We start from the raw sequence: 6,042 nt of genomic DNA, 5'->3' as shown, positions 1-6,042 counted from the left end.
TGAAATCTCTCTCAGGGAGGAGTGATAGGGAATGGCAAAGGACACACTGCCAACGGAAATTAACCATAACTGGTTTTGACAAGCACTGTGCCAATGGGACAATTAAAACAAACTTTCAAGGAATATTCAACCTGAATCCTTCTGATGATAACGGAGATTTTTGAAAGTATTTCTTTGAGTTTATTATGTTTCATTTGTTTTATTTGTTTATTTGTGTATAAAGGATGCTCATCTAGATAATAACATAATTATGATAAAAAGGGGGGGAAATATGGGAAGCCAATACTAAATATTTATAATAAACTTAATGCTATTTAAATTAAAAAGAAAAAGAAGTAATATGTATGAGCAGGTGTGTGTATATATTTGAGAAGTGTGTGTGTGTGTGTGTGTGTGTGTGTGTGTAGGATAAGTCAGAAATGGATATACTTCTGTTTACAAAATATAAATGTGTTGTTGTTATTGTTGTTGTTCTAATGGCATCGAGAGTCACCTGCTACTCATAGTGACCCTGTGTACAGTAGCTCTGAACCTTACCCTATCCTGAGCCAGTCTCACTTTCTCTGACAAACCTGCGCTTGTAACTCGAGTTACGGTGTCAGTCCATATGATCTGAGGTCTTCCTCTCTTATACTGTCCCTTCGAAGCATGATGTACTTCTCCAGAGGCTGGTCTGTCTGGGCAACTTGTACAATGTTTGGGAGATGGAGCTTCAGAATCTTCCAAGGAGCAGCCTGACTTTATTTTATTTCACCATCTCCAAGATTAAACCTGTTCTCTTTGCAGTATGTTCAATACTCTTCTCCTGTACCACAACTCAAATGCAGTAGTTCTTCTATCAATGCTAGTCATTGACCAGCCCTCTGATGCATAGCAAGTAATTGTGGGAAAAATAAATTCAATTGTTTTCAACAAACTTATAAAACTAAAAGAATTATTTAAATAAATTCCTTGTTCTCTGACTTTAAATCTAATGTCTAGTGATCTTAGGGGGAAATGTTAGATTACCCTATAGAAAACTCTAGTGGCCTAGTGGTAAAGAAGTACACTGTTAAACCAAATGTATGCAGTTCAAATCTTCCAGCTGCTTCATGGCAGAAAGATGCACTTTCTCTTCCTGTATGATTTACTGCCTCTGAAACCTGCTGGAAGGTCATCCAACTTGCTGTTACATGAAAACAGCAATACAAATTTTCCTGGGCTGCAATTATTTTCTTGCTGGTGATTTCTAACAATCTTGAGTTTACAAGATTCATAGCTGTGCTACCAACACTCCTGTATTATAATTATCTACAGTCATTTTATTAACCCTTGAATATCTTCATAGCTCCATGCAATATATACATTGTTATCCTGTCCAAACCCAGCAAAAACAACGGTATTAGAATAACAGCATTGGTTACATAGCCAAAACATAGATGGGCTACTAAAAGATTGAGAAACGTTATTAGTGTAGTTATTATCTTCTTTTATACCACTACTTAACTTCAAGGCAATATCTTTTATTCCATTTCAGCTGATTTTTCAAAAATCCTCCAAACGTAAGGATTTCAGTATTAAGCGGATATCAGTCTACAACAGTGAGAGCCAGAATGATTTCAACCTTCTAATTGAGCATCTTTCCAAGTCTTCCTTAGGTGGCACTGAGGATTTGGAAGAACGTTTTTTTCTCTTAACTACTTTATGTATATGAAAATTTCCTCTAAAATAATACTAATACTAATACAACTAATAATAAATTATATGATGATTTATATTACCTCTACGAAAAATACTATCAGCTCATTCTTTTAAGTCTATCTTTTCTTCTGCCTTTCCCCCCTAGAGTGCCCTGAGGATAACAAACAAGACTTTCACATGCTCTGATGAATCATTACGGACCTGAGCATGTAGAGAATTGGTGGTGTCATTTTGACCACATTAATTGCTCATTATTTCTCAGGCATTGAACAGATTGCCTTTACTTTTTCTCTCTTTCTGCATTTGTAACAGTTTCCCTAATCTAAAGAAATAATGTGATGATCCATGCCCTTGTAGTTAGCATTTTCAGTAAATTATTCTACCCTACATGTACTCATTATTTAAACATTTTTCTAACTTTTTTATTCGTTAATACGCTATTTTCTCTAACCAAGTTGCTCACATTAAAACAGAAGGAAAAATAATCCCCAATATTTAAGCTTATATCACAAGGAGAAAATTTCTGATAATTGTGTTGTTGTTGTATGCTGTCAAGGAGAAAGTAACTCATAACAGACCCTCTATTCGACTTTCAGATTTGCATGAGAGAAGATTGTCCATCTTTCTTCCATGGAACAGCTGGTAGATTCCTACTGTATGCCTTTGGGATTGAGGCACCACTTCTACAAAGAATATTCAAGAACGTAATTTCATTTTGCAAAGAATTATATGTCTTATTTAGCAAATATGTATTGGACATCAACCATGGTTGGGGGAAAACCTAAAGTTTGAATTAGGTCCACCTTAATTTTCAAAGTGACATCACTGTTCCTCCAGAGGAAGTCCTTGACAGCACATCTTTAAAAATCATCTTTGCTGTTATAGTTTCAAAAAAGATTCTATTATAGTTCAAATCAGCATGTGGTTTATTTCTACTCCTCCAATGCCAAAACTGGAGGCAGGCATTGCTTATGTTTTTCTGCCTTTTCTTTGTGGTGAGCAGAGTGTAAAGGTACCTGTCACACCGAATCTTCAATTTCATATTGTCTCTGTGTTTTCTTTATCTTGACACACTTGGCATCCTTTCCCCTGGCTATTAGCAGAAAGTTTTTGATTTCTTCAGTTTTATGTGGCATGACAATGAGTTGTGCTAGACTGCAGACCTATTCAGGTAGGTTTCACCTTTTGATTTCTTGACTGATGGTATAAAATATGTTGATTGTGGATCCAATTAAGATTAAGTCAATGACAACTTCAATCTTTCTCCATGTATCATGATGTTGCTTATAGCCTTGTGGTGAGAACTTTTATTTTCTTTATGTTGAGATGTATTCCATATTGTAGGCTGTAGTCTTTGTTCTTCTGCAGCAAGCATATAAATAGTGACAATATAATAAAAATGGAAGTGAAGGGTTTTAAGATATAATGAGCTCTTTATAAGTTGGTATGCTGAAGTTGTCTTCTGTTGACTATTTCTTATTAGTAATGTACAAGAAAAGTCCATTTTGTTAAGAATGACTGCAACCAGTTTCTGTCAAAGTGCCCAGTACTTTATGTGTTCAAAGAAAAAAATGATTGAATTTTTTGAACTGTCACAATCCAAGAGATGATAACTCTTGCAAGTAAATTTACAGGTAAGCTAACACAAGGGGAGAGGGAAACACAGTCTTTATTTAAAATGTAGTAATTCCTACTTGCTATTTTTTAGCCTGAATGTAAGGTCAGAGCATGATTTTGGTGAGTCTGAAATGCTCTTGACACATTATGCTGCTAAATAAAAAGGCTGTTTCTGAAGGTTTGAATCCGCCAGCTTTTCTAGACAAGAAAGTAAGGAAGTTTTCTTTGGTTTCAATTTACAGCATCAGAAACACAATGAAGGGTCACTATGATTCAGAACCAACTAGTTAGAACTGAATTTGAAAGTTTGTTTTGTTTTGTTATGTTTAAGATATAATACAAGAAAACAAGACTTCAAAATTCCGATATTTAATCAAATATTATGCAATGGTAACAGGAGGGAAAATAATCACGTGGTACCAGATTCAAAAGGATTGTCGGAGGAAATACACTTTTACAGTAACAACTCTATTTTTAAAAAAAAATATTTAATATTACTTTGCATATAAAGCTAATATACATTGTGTTTCACAGCATCCTCCATTCACTTTATGTTTCATACAATATTCACATACATTGTGTTTTATAAAATTAATCCCCATTGAATTGTGCCCCTATTACCCTGTCTTTCCAGTCCCTACTGGATCTTTTCCATTTCCTTTACCCACATCCCTTCATCCATCAGACTGTATTACCTGCCATTTCTTCCCTGTCCATCCTGTCCCTCTATGTTCCCATCTTTTCCTCTCTTGGATGCTCACATACATTTTACAAGTCATCCTTCTATTTTTATAATAATTGTTTTATGAAGTATTTGTCCTTGTAAGACTAGGTTAGTTCACTCAGCATAACGCTCTCCAGTTTCTCCCAATTTTTGTATTAATTTTCAAAATCATTACTTCTGAGTGCTGTATAATATTCCATCATGGGAATGTACAACAATTTCTCAATCAATTCCATTGTGGCTGGAATTTGGGCTATTTACATCTTGTTGAAGTTGTGAATAATGTTGCTATGAACACTGGTGTACAAATTTCCATTTGTTTCTCAATTTTAACTTCCTCCACGTTTATTCCTAGAAGTGGAATAGCAGGATCATATGGGATTTCTGTGTTCAGTTTCTTGAGGAAATGCCAAACTACCTTCCAGAGTCGTCATAACATTATACAATCCCACCAACAGTTTATAAGAGTTTTTATCTCTCCACATCCTCTCCAACATTTATTGCTTGCTACAGAAAGCTGAAGCAAGATCCATACCCCACAGCATACAAAATAATCAACTCAATGTAATCAGCAACCTAGAAGTAAGGCCCCAAACCATAAAGATCATGAGAGACAATGTGGGACCAATATTAGAAGGGCTAGTCTAAAAAGGTTGACAAATATAGCCAGAAATACACAATGAGGATAAAATTGACAAATGAAACCTTCTATAGTTTAAATTAATATGCTCATAAGAACCTTTTCCAAAAAAGGAGAAAAGAAAACCTACTGACTGGGGAAAAAACATTTGGCAGTACTATCTCAAACAAAGGTTTCATAATGAAAGATTACAGAATATTACAGGGCCTCCACAAGAAAAAGCAAAAGACATATACATTTAACAGAAAAATACATTCAGATGGCCAATAGCCACATGAAGATATGCTCAAAATCACTGGCACTAAGAGAGATGAAAATCAAAACCACAATGAGATACCATCTCACCCCAGTAGCAGTGGCAAAGTTTAACAGGACAACAATTTCTGTTTTGTCCTTTTAATAAAGAAAGTTGTCTCAAAGCACTATGTGTTGTGAGAATGTATAGAAGCTAGTACATGTATAAGAATGTTTAGAATGTTGTCAAGGATCTCTCCTAGATGCTAAGGAGCACTGATGTCAGTTTAAAGATTAAGGTTCACTGAATTCAAGGCATAGTTTTGTTGTCTTGGTTTTTTTTTAAATTGCATCCTATATAGCTGAAAGATTGCCTATGAATAAGGATAACAGAAGAAAAATGGTAGAGTTATAATGATAGAGGAGTACAGAATAGTCTATGAACTACCAAAAGAACAAACACAAATTCTTGGAGAAAGTGCAACCAGAATATTCCTGAGAAACAAGGATGTTGTCACTTGATCTCACATATGTTGAGAACATTGTTAGGAGGGTCCATTCTTTGGAAAAAGAAAGCATGCCTGCAAAGATGGATGGTCAGTGAAAGAGAAGAAAACTCTCAATGAAACAGATTGACACAAGAGTACAACAATGGACTAGAGTATATTGGCGATGATGAAAGTGGATAATAAGAAAAAACAAGATTCTTATCTGTTGTTCATAGGGTTGTTATGAATCCCAATAACAACAATAATTGATTATCAACTCTGGAAACTTCTTATTATGACTGTGTGCTCTGCAAAACATACAAATTTTCATATTTGCTGCTTGTTTGCAACTCCATGACATAACTATTTTAGTTGTTAAAATTGTTAGATGAGAAAGTATTTTATACATCTTCTCAAACTTAATATTTTTTCCTTGATTATTTAAGCAGCTTTATTAGTATACACTTACCCTGACATGGGCAATTTTAATATTACGAAATTTATGTCAGAATCATGAGATGATTTGAAAAGTTCTTGAAGTTATAAATTGTCCTCAAAATTTTTTTTTTTAATTTAGGTTGTTTATTTTTCATTTCAATGAACATCTACAGAGATTTTGGGATTCCATTCATTCATTGTTGCACCCTTCTCCCCGCACA

At 34.5% G+C, this 6,042-nt stretch overlaps 1 pseudogene; it reads right to left on the bottom strand.

Annotated features, from left to right (window-relative positions):
- Nucleotides 1-2,612: 2,612 nt before the first annotated feature.
- Nucleotides 2,613-2,816, bottom strand: LOC102849161 (annotated as a pseudogene).
- Between the last annotated feature and the right edge of the window lie 3,226 nt (nt 2,817-6,042).

This window comes from Elephantulus edwardii, unplaced genomic scaffold (assembly GCF_000299155.1).
Source record: "Elephantulus edwardii isolate Elephantulus edwardi_28Jun2011 unplaced genomic scaffold, EleEdw1.0 scaffold00205, whole genome shotgun sequence".
Classification (NCBI taxonomy): Eukaryota; Metazoa; Chordata; class Mammalia; order Macroscelidea; family Macroscelididae; genus Elephantulus; species Elephantulus edwardii.
The sequence above is the reverse complement of the archived record's forward strand: the minus strand, read 5'-3'. Positions and strand labels throughout refer to the sequence as shown.